The sequence below is a fragment of the Puma concolor genome, chromosome C1, assembly GCF_028749965.1.
Source record: "Puma concolor isolate L17-30 chromosome C1, mPumCon1.1.hap2, whole genome shotgun sequence".
In the NCBI taxonomy this organism is placed as follows: domain Eukaryota; kingdom Metazoa; phylum Chordata; class Mammalia; order Carnivora; family Felidae; genus Puma; species Puma concolor.
This window is the reverse complement of record NC_141674.1, coordinates 218,258,998-218,277,736: the sequence shown is the minus strand read 5'-3', so window position 1 is coordinate 218,277,736 and position 18,739 is coordinate 218,258,998. Positions and strand designations below refer to the sequence as shown.

The window sequence follows — 18,739 nt, the reverse complement described above, 5'->3', positions numbered from 1 at the left end:
TGAATGTGGGGATACAGATCTCTCTTCAAGATACTGTTTTCATTTGTTTTAGTTATATACCCAGAAGTGGGATTGCTGGATCATATAGCAGTTCTATTTTTTAATTTTTTGAGGAACCTCCACACTGGTTTCCATAGTAGCCTCACCAACTACAAAACTGGGACAGGAAGACACACACACACACACACACACACACACACACACACACACACACACTAAAGTGTAACTTACTCCAGCCCACACACCTTCAGCAGCTAAAAATATATACCTGCAGGGGCTCTGTCAGCATATGGGGAAGGAATCAGCTGCAGTAAACCAGGATGTCTTCTAGAAGCAGCTACAAGTTTACATTTTGGCTTCAAGCAAGTTTTCCCCAAATAAAAACAGAGGAAGCATTTCAAACTGATTTAGTGCGAGTATACAAAGGCACCAAAGTAAATGCATTTTTACCTGCTCAGAGGAAAACAATGAGCTCATCTGTGCATCATCTACCACACCAGGGAGGATCGACAAAAGGAAGACAGGCTCCCGGATCACTGCACCGGCCAAGTATTTAAAGCAGCTGAGCCCATCCACAGCCCCAAATGTTTAGATCAGCGAACCAAGGACTCATTTACTCGCGTGCTTTTAAAATAAAGGCACTCAATCTGGTGCACCCCGCAAGTGAGAGGAGAATTGGGCCCTAGCTCACCCCTCTGCCTGTAAATGAGAAATAACCCAATCACCCCCTCTCCCCTGGGATCTGGGGCTCGCAACGGAGGAACAACTCTCTAGGGACCCTGAGGGTCCTCTGGTGGGTCTCTCGCATACACCCTGGACGACCAGACCCACGCGCCTTAAGCATCACGTAATTCCAGGGGAGGCAAGTGGGCTCTGATCTCAAGGCTGCAGCGGTGACACCCTCCCCAAAGCTGCCGTTATCGGCCTGGGCCTCAGAATGTAATTCCCAGGAGCATGCCTCCAATATCTTTACTAGTGGGTGGACTCGGTTGCATGAGGTTCTCTCTGCTCAAAAGTAAGGTCCTTGGCAGCCGAATCCAAGCTCCCTAGAACTCTACGTTTTAAATTTTTTTTTTTTCAACGTTTATTTATTTTTGGGACAGAGAGAGACAGAGCATGAAGGGGGGAGGGGCAGAGAGAGAGGGAGTCACAGAATCGGAAGCAGGCTCCAGGCTCTGAGCCATCAGCCCAGAGCCTGACGCGGGGCTCGAACTCACGGACCGCGAGATCGTGACCTGGCTGAAGTCGGACGCTTAACCGACTGCGCCACCCAGGCGCCCCTAGAACTCTACGTTTTAAATGTGTTCCTTGATCTTAATGGGCGACGCACAGGAAGTAAAGACTGAGCATTACTTGCTGAGAAGCGACTGAACAGGGTTCCCTAAAAGGCCCGCAGCAGACTCAGCCTCAGAAACCTTCAGGGGTGATGGGGGTTTTCATTGTGATTCAATATCTCCAGGAACTAAAGACTGCTACAAGTGCAGCAGAGGCATCTGGGGATCTATGACACCCCCATCACACAGGGCCCGGGGCCCCCCTGGACTACAACGGGTCACCCCCAGAAGGTGGCTTAGTTATAGCAAAAGCACATCATCTGTCACATTTAAAATAAAGTGGTTCCTTGTGTTACTGCATTTAGTTTAGTAATTCTGAATTCAGAGTTGGATTATCCGAGAGCGATGAGCATAAGAAGGCAAACCTAGCTTTGCGCAATACATCAGGTAACCACACAACAATGGCACCAGCCAGGAGCGCGCCAAGGGGCACAGGAGCATTTCCTCTGCAAGCTTTCCTTACATGATGCAGTGCTGTGGGCACTGCTTGGAACCGACCGTTCTGGGGTTCAGGGCTCTCGTCCCAGGAGACGGAGTAATCACCCCACAAGTAGGAGAGGAGGAAGGACCAAAAGAGCAGCAAACCGAGGAGGGCCCGCTACGTGGCCAGGGAGCCCAGCCGGGAGGCTCCCTCAGGTGTGGATGGTTCTTAGGGTGGTGCCGGGGTCACGTGGACAAAGTGCTCCACAGGCCCCAGGATGCACGTGTGCTCCAAGAGGGCAGACACAGAGCCACACTGTATCCCCCCACTGGGCTGGCAGAGGGGCACGATGATGACCAGGAGAGGACCCCTGCCCGTGAGGCATGGTGTCGGGAGAGGCATCATTCCAAAGGGAAGACCTCTGCCTCTGGAGTCTGGAACCCTGACTTTCTTCCCTCCCCATCCCCCCAATCTGCTGTGCCACTCAGCTCAGGCCACTGCACCAAAATCCAAAGTCCCCCAGGCAGGGCTACCTGGACAACGGAAATCCATTTATCACACTTCTGGAGTCTGGGAGTCCAAGACCCAGGTATCACCGCTTCTGTTCCGTAGGAGAGCTCCTTCGTGGCCTGCAGGCGGCCACCTGCTCGCTGCGTCCTCACGTGGAGGAGCGAGAGGAGAGCGAGGCCTCTGACACCTCTTCTGCTAGTGACCTGATGCCATCACAGTGGGGGTTAGGGCTTGCACGTGTGAATTTGTGTGCATCCAATTCAGTGCACAGCAGAACCTTGGGAGACGTCACTGGCTTTCCTATCTCTAGGGTGGGTGTGGGGTGGGAAGAGCCGGTCCCCAAGGGCTCCCCAAGATCTAAAATTCTACGGCTCTAAAAATCGATTCAACGGTTAATAGCTACTTCTACAATCCCATCAGAGCAGCCACACGCCAGGCCTGCCTGATGCCCCCGCCCAGGTCCCTTGGCTTCCAGTCAGAGACACAGATCCACTCCCGGGACTCACAAGAGGGTCTACTTCAAGACGCCACAGCCCCGCGGCCATCTGGACCCCGTCCCGTTTGAGCACCTACCCTGGGTGCTGACTTCCTGCCCAAACCCCAGTACAGAGGTGGGGTTGGTACAGAGTTCACAGGGTTCACGCACAGCACTGCCACGTGCGGTTGAGTTGAGATCAGCGTAAAGGCTGTTTTCGTGGGTAATTTCCAGGGAACCACGGCATGACCGCCCCTGTCAAGGGCACAACACCCATCGGGGCAAACCACTGCACCTCTACGACCGCCTCCAAGAACACAACCTCTCAAGTGTGAGCAATGCCTGACCCCAGTGCACAATGCATGCAAACCAGCACACCATTGCTTCCTTCTGAAAAACATCTTGGCCTCGTGTATCTTAATAACCCACCCCAGTTTCTGTGGACGGATTCTCTCAGCGAGACAAATAAAAGCATCGATTTTTCTGAACTTAAAAAAAAAAAAAAAAAAAAAAAAAACCAGAAACCTTCTAAAACAGACCTTGCCACCTCCCGTTGCCCTCAACAGCTTGTTTTTGTCAATTTCACATACATCGTCAGCTACAAGTGCCTCTGCCACGTCTGCGGGGGATTTATCAGCGAGTGAGGTTCCGCGACCGGTTTACACCGTCTCCAAGCAGGAAAGGCTCTCTCCTGTTTCCACGTCTCACTCCCTCCATCTACCGGTGGCTGCTGAAAATGAGTCCCCAAAAAGCCCACTGACAAGTCTCCAGAGCACTCCTTGCTCAGTTATAAACGGCAGCGCGCTCTGAAGGGCTCTACGCATTTCACAAAACTAAAACCATGTGAGCGGCAAATTAAGGCAACAGCGGGTCCAGTGTGGAAGAACGAGACGAATTCTAGACCCGGGTAACGGGGTCTGAGAAGGTATTTCGGCATCCACGTTGGGCATGGGACACCGTGGGTCAGTATCACTGCTCCCGCCACCCCCCCCCAGAGGGCACGCTTCCCCAGGGAAGTGTCAGCTCTAAGAGCTGGTGTTGAGCCCGTCACCACGCTGGGCGACCCCCCTACAAATCCATGGATTCCCAGCCGCTTCCCCTGGGTGATCCTTCCGCCCCTCTTCCAGGCACTGCTTCAAGGCTGCCCCTCATTCTCTGAGAGCCCTTTCCTGGGGAAATCCAAGAGGGCCCTTCAGGCCTGAAAGGCTCCTCTGGGGCCCCCACCCATCTCCCCGGGGCTGCCCCCATATCCCAAGAGTCTCAACAGGTATGCCTCTGTCTCCTTGTCAGTGCTCAAAACCGGGGTCCTGCTTCTAGCCACTTCCTCTGGATAGAGAGAGACCAAATTCCTTCAAAATTATTTCTGGGGAATCTAGGTGGCTCAGCCGATTAAGCATCCGACTCTTGATTTCAGGTCAAGATCTCACAGTTTGTGAGACTAAGCCCTGTGTCGGGCTCCACGCTGATGGTGCAGAACCTGCTTAGGACTCACTCACACTCACTCTCTCTCTCTCTCTACTCTCCCTCTCCCTCTCTTAAAATAAGTAAACTTTAAAATTATTTTAATGCTCGGAGCGCCTGGGTGGCTCAGTCAGTTAAGCGTCCGACTCTATTTCCGCTCAGGTCATGATTCCAGGGTCATGGGATCAAGCCCCATGTCAAGTTCTGTGCTGAGCGTGAAGTCAGCTTAAGAGTCTCTCTCTCTGCCCCTCTGCCCTGTCACATGCTCCTGCTCTCTCTCTAAAACAAAGAATAAAAATAAGTATTTTAATGCTCTTGCCATGTGTTTGTATCATAAAAAATAATGATCTTAGGGCACCTGGGTGGCTCAGTCGGTTAAGGGTCCGACTTTGGCTCAGGTCACGATCTCACAGTTCTTGAGTCAAGCCCCGTGTTGGGCTCTGTGCTGACAGCTAAGAGCCTGGAGCCTGCTTTGGATTCTGTGTCTCCCTCTCTCTCTGCCCCTCCTCTGCTCATGTTCTGTCTCTGTCTCTCTCTGTCAAAAATAAACATTAATGGGGCGCCTGGGTGGCTCAGTCGGTTAGGCGTCCGACTTCGGCTCAGGTCACGATATCGCGGTCCGTGAGTTCGAGCCCCGCGTCGGGCTCTGGGCTGATGGCTCGGAGCCTGGAGCCTGCTTCCGATTCTGTGTCTCCCTCTCTCTCTGCCCCTCCCCCGTTCATGCTCTGTCTCTCTCTGTCCCAAAAAAATAAATAAACGTTGAAAAAAAAAAAATTAAAAAAAAAATGATCTGGAAAACTACACACCATATTCCCAATTCTTTGCAAAAACAAAAGTGCAGTATCTCATGAGATGCCGATCATGGTGCCTGGCACGTAAATACACATGTTCCACGTGTCGGCTAGTGGAAGGAGAAGTACACTCGACAGAAAAATACAAACGTTTTAAAAGTCGGGTTGGTAGAAAGACTAGAAAGTTATTCCCGTGTCTCATGGAGCAGGAGAGGGACAGACCATGGCTGATTCCAGTTTTCTTTTCCAGATTTAATAATAAAAATATTACTTAAATAGGAAAAAAAAAATCAGAATGCAAATTCGCTACAAAGAGCTGGTAGCACGCTAAGTTTCATCACCAGAAGGGGGCAGCATCTTCAAGACTATGGAAACACCACCCTGTCTCTCAGTAAGAAGCCCGGATACTGAAAGTCCATTTGAGAACTGAAAATGTACCAAGTTCCATTTAAATATCTCAGTGGCCACTTCCTTTACATCGCTTAAAAATATTTCTTATTGCATGTGAACCTGCAATTAAAATAAGTTTGTAATTAATATAACATATAAATCTATGACATAAATTAATCTAGAGAGTGGTTCGCCCTTTCTCTCTCTCAAAAAATAAATAACACATTAAAAAAAATAAAATATAATAAAATAACGTAACATAACATAACATAAAATAACATAAAATAAAATACAATACAATAAAATAAAATACAATAAAATAATAAAATAAAAATAAAATGTAAACCAAGCAGGAAACATGTGATCTAAAACGAACATAACTTCTCCCCCTACCCCCCAGGGAAAGTTAATAATCTCACTCTACTTCATTCTGAAACTAACCCTTAAACAAATTTTGAAATCGAGCTGCTTCTCTGACTGTGGTCAGTCTTGTGTCAGGGCCTCTGTCTTTGGAGAAACTTGTGGGGAGGACCATCCATCCCTGCACAAGGAGGGCCCATGCTCACCCATCCATTGCTCCCATCAGTGGCAAACAGAATCTTCTGGAAGGCCCTACGGACACAGCTGGCCTGGATCAAGCCACAGCTTAACACCGATTCACCCACAGCGAGGATGGCTGACATCAGTACAGAACTAACAGACCCACACTGTGCACCCCATCACCTCCCAGCCGTGACACACCTAGCCAGGTGAAGATGTGCCATAGGCTTCTTCTAGAAGCTCGGCGGCCCTTGAGGGCACCCTCCAGTCCACAGTCCCGAGACCCACTCATCTGCTCATCACTGACTGGCACACACAGGCTGCCTCTCCTTAGACCGCGTCACCGCGTGCCTTCCTGGGAACCCAGCACCGCCAGGGGTCAGGCAGGAGTCGCGCCCCTATCTTCTATTTCCCAGCTGGTCTCCTCCTCCAGGCAAACAGCCTACCCAGTACCTTCAGCCCTGAGAGGCCAGGGCATTCCTGCCACTGCCTTCCTGAACAACCTCAGCCAAATTCAGCATTCTCGACCAACACCCAAACCAGACTCCATGTTCCGTGTGGCTCGACAGCACAGAAGGCCACTGAGGGTCACATTCCTTGTGTCAGCTCTGCAGGGATGACTGCATCCCTCCGGGACATGTAACACCGGTAAACTACCGAGGCCTGCTGGGAATCCCACACACCCGACAGGGTGGAGAGCCTCGCACAGATTCCTTCTGGAGAGCTCTCTTCGAGGCCGCCCACCGGTCATAAACCCACCACCGTCCTCGTTCTGAAACTATCGGCCTAGAACCAGCCGCTTCTGGAGCCACCGGAAGGCAGAGTCTTCTCCAAAGCAAAGGCCCCTTCGCCATCGTGCTCATTCTGGAAGTTACAGTTTGGCTCCTTGTCCTTCAGGAGTGGGGTGTCCGGATTAAATGCCACATGCCAGCGGTCAGAGCCGAGCAGGCCGAACACTCGCTCCTTCGTTCCAGGGCAGGGATGGGATGACACATACAGCTTGTGGCCAACTCAGTGACCCTGCCTGGATACCGCTCCCTGTCCTGCTTGGCCTGGACCCCTCAGAACCCAAGAGGTTTCATCTACTCCCACCCCAGACACAGCACAGCAAATGAGGCACACTGCTCCTCTGGAACCACATCCACTAAGAAAAAGAGTGACTCTCTGAGCCCAAGCCCGTCAGCCTTTATGACAGGTCCCGCCAGGGCTGCTGGGTTCTATCTAAACCCAAGGCCAGGATGATGCCTTCTTCCCTACCCAATTCCATCTCAAAGCCCATTCTTCCTGTCTCTGTTTGTGGAATTCTACAAAAATGTCTCTGATCCTACAAGAAAGGAGTCCCCTGGGCAGGTGGTGCCCAAGGGCAGATATGGAGCTTGGCTGGTGACTTGGGGGGAAGCCCTGTGCTCAGGCCTCTCCAGCACCGCCTCCCCGCTGGCCCAAGGGGACACGAAAGCCCTTGGGGGGGGGCCTCTGCTGCCTCCATCACCCATGCAGCCCCATGCAGGGGGTCTGCCCACTTTGCATCCCATCCTGAAATAGCAGATACATTTTTTTCCCCTAAAACCACTTTTGGCTCCTTGGCCAGGCTCCTCTCCTTCCTTGCTCATCAGCGTGTCTTTGTGCAGGTAGCCTCATGCCTGTCCTGCCCACGGTCGCTCATCACCAGCTTTAGCACCCAACCCGCAGGCTGGGGACACAGGGCTTCTTCCTCATCATCAGGATGTGCAAATGCCCGGGAAGCACCATTCACGAAAGCGTACTGGCTAGGCACTGTTGGGTTAATAATATCTCTCTTATGGAGAGATTATGGTTGCTTTCTGTTTGTTTTTGTTTAATCTTTGTTTATATTTGAGAGAGAGAGAGAGAGAGAGAGAGAGAGGGAGGAGGGGAGGGGCAGAGAGAGAGGAAGACACAGAATCCAAAGCAGGCTCCAGGTTCTGAGCTGCCAGCACAGAGCCCGACACAGGACTCAAACTCCCAAACCGCGAGATCATGACCGAAGTCGGATGCTTAACCAACTGTGTCCCCACGAAACTCCTATGTTGCAACCAAACCCCCGTGCCAGTGATGTTAGGAGGTGAGGCCTTCAGGGGGTGATCAGGTCACAAGCAGGGAGCCATTGTGAGTGGATTAGAGACCCCAGATAGCTCCCAGCCCCTTGTGCCATGTGAGGACACAGTGAGAAAGCAGCCATCTGTAAGCCATGAAGCAGACCCTCACCAGACCCCACATCTGCTGGTGCCTTCATCTCGAACCCCGGAAGTGTGAGAAATGTTCTGTGAGCCACCCAGCCTGTGGTTATGTTTGTCACAGCAACCCTAGCCAGCTGAGACCGACATATTCAAGGTAAAGGAAACACGGCCATATTTCACTGAAAAACAGCAAGACATCCAAACAGCTGATCACCTAGGGGCTAGTTATAATTCTGAAATAAGCTAGGCAAACAAGCCACAGAGGACCCTCCTGCTGGAAGATTCTTTCAAAGGTCCCATCGGTAATAACAATCCCCGACATGCTCTGTACCGGGAGCCCAGGTGGATTCACAGAAGTCTATCAATAAACCTACTTAGTAAAGACGCTTACAGTATGCTTGATCTATAATTTACACTAATAATCTCCAAGAAAAAGGCGGATTAAAAAAGAAATAGACCTCACTCATCATCAGGGAAATACAAATCAAAACCACGATGAGATACCACCTCACACCTGTCAGAATGGCTAAAATTAACAACTCAGGAAACAACAGATGTTGGCGAGGATGCGGAGAAAGGGGAACCCTTCTGCACTGCTGATGGGAATGCAAACTAGTGCAGCCACTCTAGAGAGCAGTCTGGAGGTTCCTCAGAAAATTAAAAATAAAACTATCCTACGACCCGGCAACTGTACTACTAGGTATTTATCCAAAGGATACAAACATGCTGATTCGAAGGGGGCACATGTACCCCAATGTTTATAGCAGCGCTATTGACAATATCCAAACTATGGGGGCACCTGGGTGGCTCAGTCGGTTAAGCGTCCAACTTCAGCTGAGGTCATGATCTCATGGTTTGTGAGTTCGAGCCCCGCGTCGGGCTCTGTGCTGACAGCTTAGAGCCCGGAGCCTGCTTCGGATTCTGTGTCTCCTCCTGTCTCTGCCCATCCCCTGCTCATGCTCTGTCTCTTAATAATAAATAAACGTTTAAAAAAAATTTTTTTTTAAATAGCTAAACTATGGAAAGGGCCCAAATGTCCACCTGATGAATAAAGACGATGGGGTACATGTACACAATGGAATATTACTCAGCGACCACAAAGAATGAAATCTTGCCATCTGCAACAACGTGGAGGGAACTAGAGGGTACTATGCTAAGCGAAATAAGTCAGAGAAACACAAATATCATGATTTCACTCACACGTGGAATTTAAGAAACAAAACGGATAAATATAGGGGAAGGGAAGCAAAAATAAGATAAAACAGAGAGGGAGGCAAACCATAAGAGACTCTGAAATACAGAGAACAAACTGAGGGTTGCTGGTGGGGGGGATGGGCCAAAGGGATGAGGGGCCTTAAGGAGGGCACTTGTTGGAATGAGCACTGGGTGTCATATGTAAGTGATGAATCACTAAATTCTATTCCTGAAATCATTATTGTACTGTATATTAACTACCTGAATTAAAATAAAAAATAAAATCTAGAATTAAAAAAAAAAAAAAACAGAAAAATGACAAGTATGTCACTCTGTGAATTTAAGAAAATTCAGAAATTTTCCCAAGAAAAAAACTCAGGTATTCGAATGAATAGAGTAAAACTCCTGACCTGGTTGCTCAGGACTGTTAGTAGCTCTACTAAAAGCCCGTGATTCTTTTCACCAGGATTTCACGACACGGAGGGCTAAGTGTTGGAGGCCGGGCATGAGCAGGTGTTGGGCGGGAGTGAGCCACGGGTTCTAAAGAGGCCGAAGTTCCTGCTTCGCAGCATCGAGGGTTGGGAAGGTGCCAGGTGAGGGGTGGGAGGGCATTAAATAAAGGGGGGAGGGGGCTGCATCGCAGAGAAGCGATCTTAGGGAAAGAAATCCTAGGTTTTCCTGTAGTTCTGTATTTCACCCATAAGGAATTCTGAGAACGACCCCCCCCCCCCCCACCACAATAATTTGCATTTGACAGAGTAGAACAAAACCCTCCAGGCAGAAGACTGGACTCGGTTGCTGGGCAGCTGTGGGAGGAGCATCGTCAGGACCTGATGTCCTTGGGCGGCTCCCCTGGGGCCACAGCGGCCTTGGGCAGGTCCCCCACCACGGGGACCTCCAGGACCCTCTTCGGTGAGTCAGTGTTGCCGTCCTTAGAAGAGCCTCGGGCAGTGGCGAGCTCAGAACCCCAACTGTGTTGACACCTATAATCTCTCTAAGGAGGAGGCAGAAGGGAAAGAAAGCCACTGTCCCTGATTTCCGTCCCCTCCGGCTCACGGCAGCTCCACCTGCTTCAAGAGACAAGACACGCTTTCCTCCTTTTCCACCTGCTGGTGCTTCGTGGATCCGTGAGGAGGAGGTGAGAGGTGTCTGCTCACTTGGCAAGTGAAAAAGGTATTCTGTCATCACCGCCAAGTTTCTCCTCGGGTAGGAACCTTCTCCCTCCAAACCGCTCAAAAATTTTCCAATTCCAGCCACTGACTCATCCATCCCTTCACAAAAGAATTCAGCGGGCGTTTCCTCACTCAACCGCGCGGGAATTAACTAATGAGGGACGTAACCAGAGTAAGGTGTCTGCTTTCACAGGACTAACCCCCCAGCCGCCACCCCGGTAACTTTCTCGTCTTGATCCGTTGCCAGCCACACGCGTGAGTTCTCCCAGCCGCACGAGGCTGCACCACGCGCTGGACGTGAACTACACGCCAACGGGGCACGCACCCCAGCAAACCGCAGGATGCCCGTCCCCCCTGGGCAAGCACCCCCCCTACAGGACGCGGGAAGGACAAGTCGGTGGCATCTCCTAGCGGTCTTTGTTCGCGTATCAAAACCAAACTGCAGAGCAGTGAAGACGTCGCACGGGGGTCCTCAGGCTGACAAAACCCTACGGGCAGCGGAGCTGGGGCTCGGACGGCACGCGGATCCTCACCGAGAGGCCTCAGCCCGGAAGGGCCCGGGGCCTGAGCGTGGGGCACCGCAACTCATCCGTGCTGCTCTCTGTGCTCTCCGTGCCCGGGGCCCCAGGTCCCTGCCCCCCCCACACACAGCCTCTCCTCCAGGCTCACCATCCCTCCTCACCCCCTGCCACACCCACCGGGCCCATGGCAGGCCTGCGCTTCCGGAAGCAATCTGCAGAGATCAACGTGGGTGGCGGTGGTGAGTGCGAAGAGCTTCCGTCCCTCTTCCAGATAACACGCCCATAAAGGCGGCCTGAGGGCTCGCCCCACCCCAGCTCTCGCACCCACACCGAGGTGCTGACTCATACTGAGCCTGAAGTCCAGAAGAACCCTTCCACCTCCTGTTTTCCAGGTGTTTCTTTCTCTTGAGCCACCACTTCCCCGACAGGTGTGTGACTAGCAGATTAGATGCGCTAAGACCCTAAGCCTCCCTGCACCCCAGTTTCACATCCAATCCGTCCCCAGAACCTGCCCAGATGCGCTCCTCAGCGCCAGCTGCCTTCTGATGAGCCCAGGATTTAACAGACCCCTCCGTACAGGTCCGGCGTGCACCATCCCCGGGGCCGCAAGTGGCTGCAGCCTGCAATCTCGAGACACCCTCCAAGGAAGCATCTCGAGCCACCCTCCAAAGAAACACCTCGAGACAACCTCCAAGGAAACATCTCGCGACAACCTCCAAGGAAACACCTCGAGACACCCTCCAAGGAAACATCTCGAGCCACCCTCCAAGGAAACATCTCGAGCCACCCTCCAAGGAAACATCTCGAGCCACCCTCCAAGGAAACATCTCGAGCCACCCTCCAAGGAAACACCTCAAGCCACCCTCCAAGGAAACATCTTGCGACAACCTCCAAGGAAGCATCTCGAGACACCCTCCAAGGAAACACCTTGAGCCACCCTCCAAGGAAACATCTCGAGCCACCCTCCAAGGAAACATCTCAAGACACCCTCCAAGTAAGCAGAACGCGGGGCACTGGCTTTGTTTTGGGGTGCACACAAAAGCGTGAGCTGACTCCGCAGCAGAAACCCAGCCGGCGGGGGACGCCAACGGATGAAAGCTGTGTGTATGGCAGCCTTGAACACAACTGCTGCTTTTAACTCCGAGTTTCCAGAAAGGAAAAAATAGATTTAGCAAACACGGGCTCGCATTTCTGTGGGATCTTTTCAGGTCCCTCCTCCAGACCTACCTACTACCATGAATGTGTTTCTGGGAGTTTCACACTCGAGCCTTTGAAAACACAGACCATCCCCGTCCTTCATGGTCCGATCCTACGTCAATCTGGGGTCACAGCGGAAGTTTTACATCTCAGGGCCTGGATGCGCTCAAAGTCCCAATCTCGCTGGGCGCCAGCTTCCTGATAAGAAAACCTCACCCCACCTCTCCCAGGGTTATTATCAGGATCAACAGACGCGAACGTGCTGAGTCAACTGGAAAGGCACGTTTGTGAACACGGCAGTTAGTGCCGGTTATTCACCCTTGCAACGGCACGAGGGCTTAGATACCACCTAGAGCAAAGGACTCCCTGCTCGGAAAAAGAGAGATCACCTCGCACACGGACCCCTGTCCGAAGGTTCTCTCTTGATTTTTTTTTTAGCTTGTACCCCAACAGGTGAGCGGTCTGCTTTCACTCATTTTTGGCATTGCTGGCAATCACTGAAGCACCACCAGCAAAATACTAGAGGCCAAAGACGCCCAAAAGGACTCAACACAAAGAGAAAAGACAGCTATCGATTACGAAGGCAATCCTAGATGGACAACTCACCCAAACGACTCCTGTCCTCGAGGACACCCTTCGACACGGCCACACGAGTACCTCCTTCTTTATAAAACGAATGTCACGTATTCTAAGAGCGACAGCACGCCCAGATTTTTGTTTCTTTAGTTTATATTCTAATCCCAGCAGAGTTAACATGCTTATTTCAGTTTTAGGTGAACAAGACGGTGATTCGGCACTGCCACACTGTGACCCTTGGAGAGAGAAAGCGCGCCCAGTGCCTCCGGGCAGTACCTACAGAAGCCACTGCCACTGTGGCAGAGAGAGAAAATAAGGAAGCAGATCGACCTTACAACAGGCAAGTGGCCATTATTTCTATATTCTTACCATTAATGAAAAAAGAAACAACGAGGGTGCCTGGGTGGCTCAATCGGTTAAGGGTCTGACCCAGTTTCCGCTCAGGTCATGATCTCCCGGTTCCCAGGATCCAGCCCTGCATCAGGGTCTGCGCTGACAGCTCAGAGCCTGTTTGGATTCTCTCTCTCTCCCTCTCTCTGCCCCTCCTCTGCTCTTACTCCCTCTCTCTCTCAAAATAAATAAATAAACTTAAAAACACACTTTACAATGAGGTATCTGGGTGGCTCAGTCAGTCGAGCATCCGACTTTGCCTCAGGTCATGATCTCGCGGCCCGTGAGGTCGAGCCCCACGTCGGGCTCTGTGCCGGCAGCTCGGAGCCTAGAGCCTGCTTGGGATTCTGCGTCTCCCTCTCTCTCTGCCCCTCCCCCGCTCACAGCTCTCAAAAATAAACAAACATTAAAAAAATTGCTTTAATACCTTATTAAAAACAATGGGAAAAGTCAGCAGTGGTTCCTCAAAATGTTAAACGTAGAATTCCCACAGGGCCGATGACTCAGCTATCAATACACCCTAAAGAAATGAAAACAAGTAGCTCAGACAAACATATACACACACGCATACACAGGGCAGCACCACTCCTGACAGCCAAAGGTGGGAACAACGCAAACGTCCAGCGGCGGATCCGTGGATACGCCGACCACGTACAGTCGTCCTCGGCCATAAAAAGGAACACCACGGAGGAAGCTCAGAAACACCACGCTACGTGAAAGAAGGCAGGGACAAGAGTTCGCATGGTGCACGGTGCCATCAACCTGACACGTCCAGGATGGGTAAAGGTGGCCACCGAGGGCCGGGGGTGATGCTAATGGGTACGGGCTTCTCTTGGGGGAGACGGAATTGCCGTGGAAGTAGACAGAGGTGATGGTGATGGCACAACACTGTGAATGCACAAAATGCCACTGAAATGCTCCCTCTAAAATGGTTAATTTTAGGGGCGCCTGTGTGGCTCAGTCGGTTGAGCGTCTGACTATGGCTCAGGTCATGATCTCACGGTCCGTGGGTTCGAGCCCCGCGTCGGGCTCTGTGCTGACCACTCGGAGCCTGGAGCCTGTTTCGGATCCTGTGTCTCCCTCTCTCTGACCCTCCCCCATTCATGCTCTGTCTCTCTCTGTCTCAAAAATAAATAAACGTTAAAAAAAAAATTTTTTTTAATAAATAAATAAATAAAATAAAATGGTCAATTTTATGGGGTGTGAATTTTACCTCAATAATTAAAAAACAAAAAATGGCAGTAACAAAAGTGCCACTTCACCTGCTGGGGAGGGGGCGTGACCTAAAGCTGGACACTCTTGTCGCAAGAGTGCCGGGCCCAAGAAGGCGTTTAGAAGGAAGAGGTCTGTGGCCACGGGGGCGCCGGGGTGAAGGGTCAGCTTAACCAGGAAGCACCTGCCAATGAGCAAACCTTCACGTGCCGACAACGGCTGCTTTCAGGACGGTGGCCTGACCGCCCCCAAACGCTCCTTGTCTGACCTCCCGGTAAGGCCTTCGATGCTTCTGGCAAGGAGAAAGCAGAGCCCAGCTCGCCAGAAGCCGTTGGTCATAACAGAGGAAAGAAACCCTTCGCTCCTGAAGGCCTCGCTGGGCAGGCGGACACAGTGTGCCCCGACACTAAGGTTTTATTCTAGTGAACAAGCCCGGAAAATAAACACGTCGCTGTGACAAGTGATGAGGAAAGCTGTTTCACGACGGTAATTTTGTTTCCTGATTCTCTCTCCAAGATTATTAAACTGAGTACCTGTTCACTTTGGCCAGTAAAACACTTCTCTTACTCTATCAGAGGAAACAGAAGTAACTTACAGATCTGTCCCTACACGTAGATGCAGAGTTGAAATTTCTGTTAGGGAGGCAGATACAAATACACGACAGGTGTATAATTTTGACCTTAAGCACTGAAAAACTACTGGGCTTCAACACAGACGTTTTTAAAATATGGTCATCTTTTAAACTGTGGCAAAAATATACGTAACATTAATTTTACCATTCTATCCATTTATTATTTTATTAATGTTTACTTATTTTTGAGAGACAGAAAGAGACAGAGTGTGACAGAAAGAGATAGAGACAGAGTGTGAGCGGGAGAGGGTCAGAGAGAGAGGAAGACACAGAATCCAAAGCAGGCTCCAGGCTCCGAGCTGTCGGCACAGAGCCCGATGTGGGGCTTGAACTCACGGACCAGGAGATCATGATCCAAGCTGAAGTCGGAAGCTTAAATGACTGAACCACCCAGGCACCCCTACCCATTTTTTAAAAACGTCTTCTTATTTTGAGAGAGAGAGAAAGAGAGTGCAAGCAGGGAAGGGCAAAGGGACAGAGGGGGGAGACGGGGAGGGGGAGGGGGAGGGGGAGAAAGCGAGAAGAATCCCAAGCGGGCTCTGCGACGTCAGCACAGAGCTTGACACAGAGGCTCAATCTCACAAATCCTGAGATCATGACCTGAGCCAAAATCAAGAGTCAGACACTTAACCGACTGAGCCATGCAGCCCCCTCCATTCTACCTACTTTTGAGCACACAGATCAGACGCACGAAGTACATTCACATGTTGTGTGCTCGCTATCACTTTAAAGGTCTCGATCTGGTCCCTGACTCCTCACCAGACCCCAGGAGTAGCAAGGACGGCAGGCCCTAGTGTTAGCGTTCCCGGGTCTCAGGATGCAGGCAGGGTGGCTCCCAGGACAAAGGCTTCCTCGTGCTGGGGCTCCCAGAGCTCCAGTCAGACAGCGGGGACCACCAGCCTGAAGTCCCCACCACGGAACACCTGGGACGGGCTCAGGTGCAGGCCAGGCACCCGGCCGTGCCGCCCGCCTCTGCAGCAGGGGCCTCCCCTAAACAACCCTATTCACACCAGGCCCCGGTTTGGGTTTTTTCCATCAGTACAAAGGCAATCTATCAGGTCCCAAGCCCCGCAGACATGAGGCTTTTGTGCAGGGCTGAAAGAGGGATTACATTTCAGGAATAGCCAACCTACTCTCTCTCCTGGAGGAGGCAGCCGACACGTCTGTGCTGAATGCACTTTTTGTTTACGGCTCAATTAGCCGAGCCATCACGGGGTGCCAGCACATACTCCCCACTTGGCGAACGTGCAGAATGCTCCGAGTTAACCGGCCACACAAAATTAACGCGGTGGGGGTACGGGGGCGGCAAACCGCTTGCCTGCCCACGGGCCACACCGCCGTGCCCTGGGCGGCAAGGACCGGGGCCACCACCGAGCCCGGCAAGGGATGCGGGAGCTACAGACGACTTCCGTACAAATACACGAGTCTGGTCCACGAGGGCACTCGCCAAGAGGTAGTGTCCTTCCGGGCAGAGGCTCTGGGCAGAGGGTCACAAGAATGCAACTGAACCAAAACTCCGAGGCCACGCTGTGCGATACGGGGGCCACCAGCCACACGTGGCTTCTGAGCCGTTGAAACGTGGCTGGTCCAGGGGCGCCTGGGTGGCACAGTCGGTTGAGCATCCAACTTCAGCCAGGTCACGATCTCGCGGTCCGGGAGTTCGAGCCCCGCGTCGGGCTCTGGGCTGATGGCTCAGAGCCTGGAGCCTGTTTCCGATTTTGTGTCTCCCTCTCTCTGCCCCTCCCCTGTTCATGCTCTGTCTCTCTCTGTCCCAAAAATAAATAAACGTTGAAAAAAAAAATTAAAAAAAAAAAAAAAAAAAAAAAGAAAAGAAACGTGGCTGGTCCAAACCAGGATGTGCTCTCAACGCCAAAAAAGAATGAACATGCCTCCTTACTAAGTTCCGTATACTTGCAGGTCAGAAGGATAATACGGCAGATATGCTGGATTAAACAGAATGTATTAGTCAAACTAATCTCGCCTGTCTCTTTCACATTTTTTATGTGGCTACTGGAGAATTTTAAAGGCCTCGCGTGGTTCACAATCGATTTCCACTGGACACATGCGCTAAGTGACGTCAAAAAAGTCCCAAATTTGACAACAATATAAATTCTTTCCTTGAGGAAGATGCATTTAGGCCAGGGACGGGAGATGAGGCCGGCAGGAGGCTGGCAGGACTAATAGGAGGGAGGGGCCCAGGCACCAGGAGCACTGGAGCGAGCACACCCGTGGGCACCATCCAGGATGGCCGGAATGGCAAAGGGCCTCGTGCCTCAGTGGTGCGTGTGTGCAGCAGAGGGGGGACCAGAAGGCCACTTATGTGCGGCTCATCTGAAGGAAGCCCAGGAAAGTGGAAAAAGCTCAATGTTCCCCTCCTTCTGTGGAGGAAATAACACAGTTCTTCCCCACTACGTCTTTCTACCCTGTGTGTCTCCTTTCCCTTCACAGAGAACACATCAATCCCGACACTTCCAGTCCGCAAACACGGGGACGTTTTTCCCTACACCAAGCAATTCTCTGCGACATCAGCTGAGTGTCTATGGTTTAACTCAACTCTGACCTGTCTACCTGGAGACAGTGTCAGATCCCACATTAGGGGCTCAGTCCCCCCAGACACACACACACACACACACACACACACACACACACACACACACACACACACACTCCTCAGATGCCAGCAGTGAGCCCATGTTGTCACCTGTGCTCCTGGCCAACCAGCTACAGATCAGAGGCTCCCACCATCCCTGCCCCAGCTCTGAATGATTTGCTAGAGTGGCTAACAGAACTCAGGGACACACATTTACCAGCCTATTAACAGTTGTGACAAGGGACATGGATGAACAGACATACAAGGCAAGTTCTTGGTGGTGGGGGAGGGGGGTCTGGGGCACAGGCGCTTCTGTCCTAGTGGAGTTGGCGGGGGGGGGAGGGGTCACCCTCCCAGTGTGTACACATTCACAAGCCCGAAAGCTCTGGGAACCCCACACTACTGGGACTTTATGGAGGGTCCCTTACATAAGCATGATCGATTGATCCAACCTCCAACCGTATCCCCTCTCAAGAGGTGGGGGCAGTGGGACTGGAAGTTCCAACCCTCTAGTCTTACCTGCCCCCCCCCCCCGCAGGGAGCCCATCCTACAGGGAGGGGGCACTTCATTAAGGCAACAAAGGCATCAACTCCACACTTCCAAGAAAACCTTGGAAATCCCAAGGGTTTGGGGAACTGTGCACGAATCAGAAATATACTTCTACACTTTCGGTCGTCCGAATGACCACACACACGTTTCTTAGAAGTCACAGTACCACCGTCTGACTCGTGGCAGCAGGAGCCGACAGCACGTCTCTATAGGGAAGGCTGGAGGAACGGGGGCCGGGGTACCCCTCAACGTGACCTCGCACGTCCTCCCCTAGACGTCTCCAAGAGATTGAAAAAACAGAAAAGGATGTGAGGTTCGTGTCCTTCCTTCCCCACTGACGGCACCTGCCTTAGCGGCGAGCCGGGACTGGGGTGTGCGTGGGCCCCACCCACCACCTCAGCTAACCTCACGTCTCCCACATCCTGCGGACCCGTCAGGGGTGGGCTACCAGCCCCCAGATGGCACACCATACGAACCAGCAAGCGTCCTGGCCTTTGCCGGTTTTCCCACGTGTTTTGCTTTCTGCCCTCTTTGTCCTAAACCATTTCGCACCAGCACTCGGCCACACCCCAGAGCGGCCCGCAGCCCC

The 18,739-nt window shown here is 51.9% G+C and overlaps 1 protein-coding gene and 1 non-coding gene across 3 annotated transcripts in view; one reads left to right on the top strand and one right to left on the bottom strand.

Moving 5' to 3' along the window:
• Nucleotides 1-18,739, bottom strand: part of AGAP1 (ArfGAP with GTPase domain, ankyrin repeat and PH domain 1) — a 557,314-nt gene that overhangs the window by 465,262 nt on the left and 73,313 nt on the right. The gene's annotated exons all lie outside the window — the stretch shown is intronic.
• On the top strand, nt 14,114-14,198 carry TRNAH-AUG (transfer RNA histidin (anticodon AUG)). The gene has a single exon. It is a non-coding gene; the product is annotated as a tRNA-His (tRNA).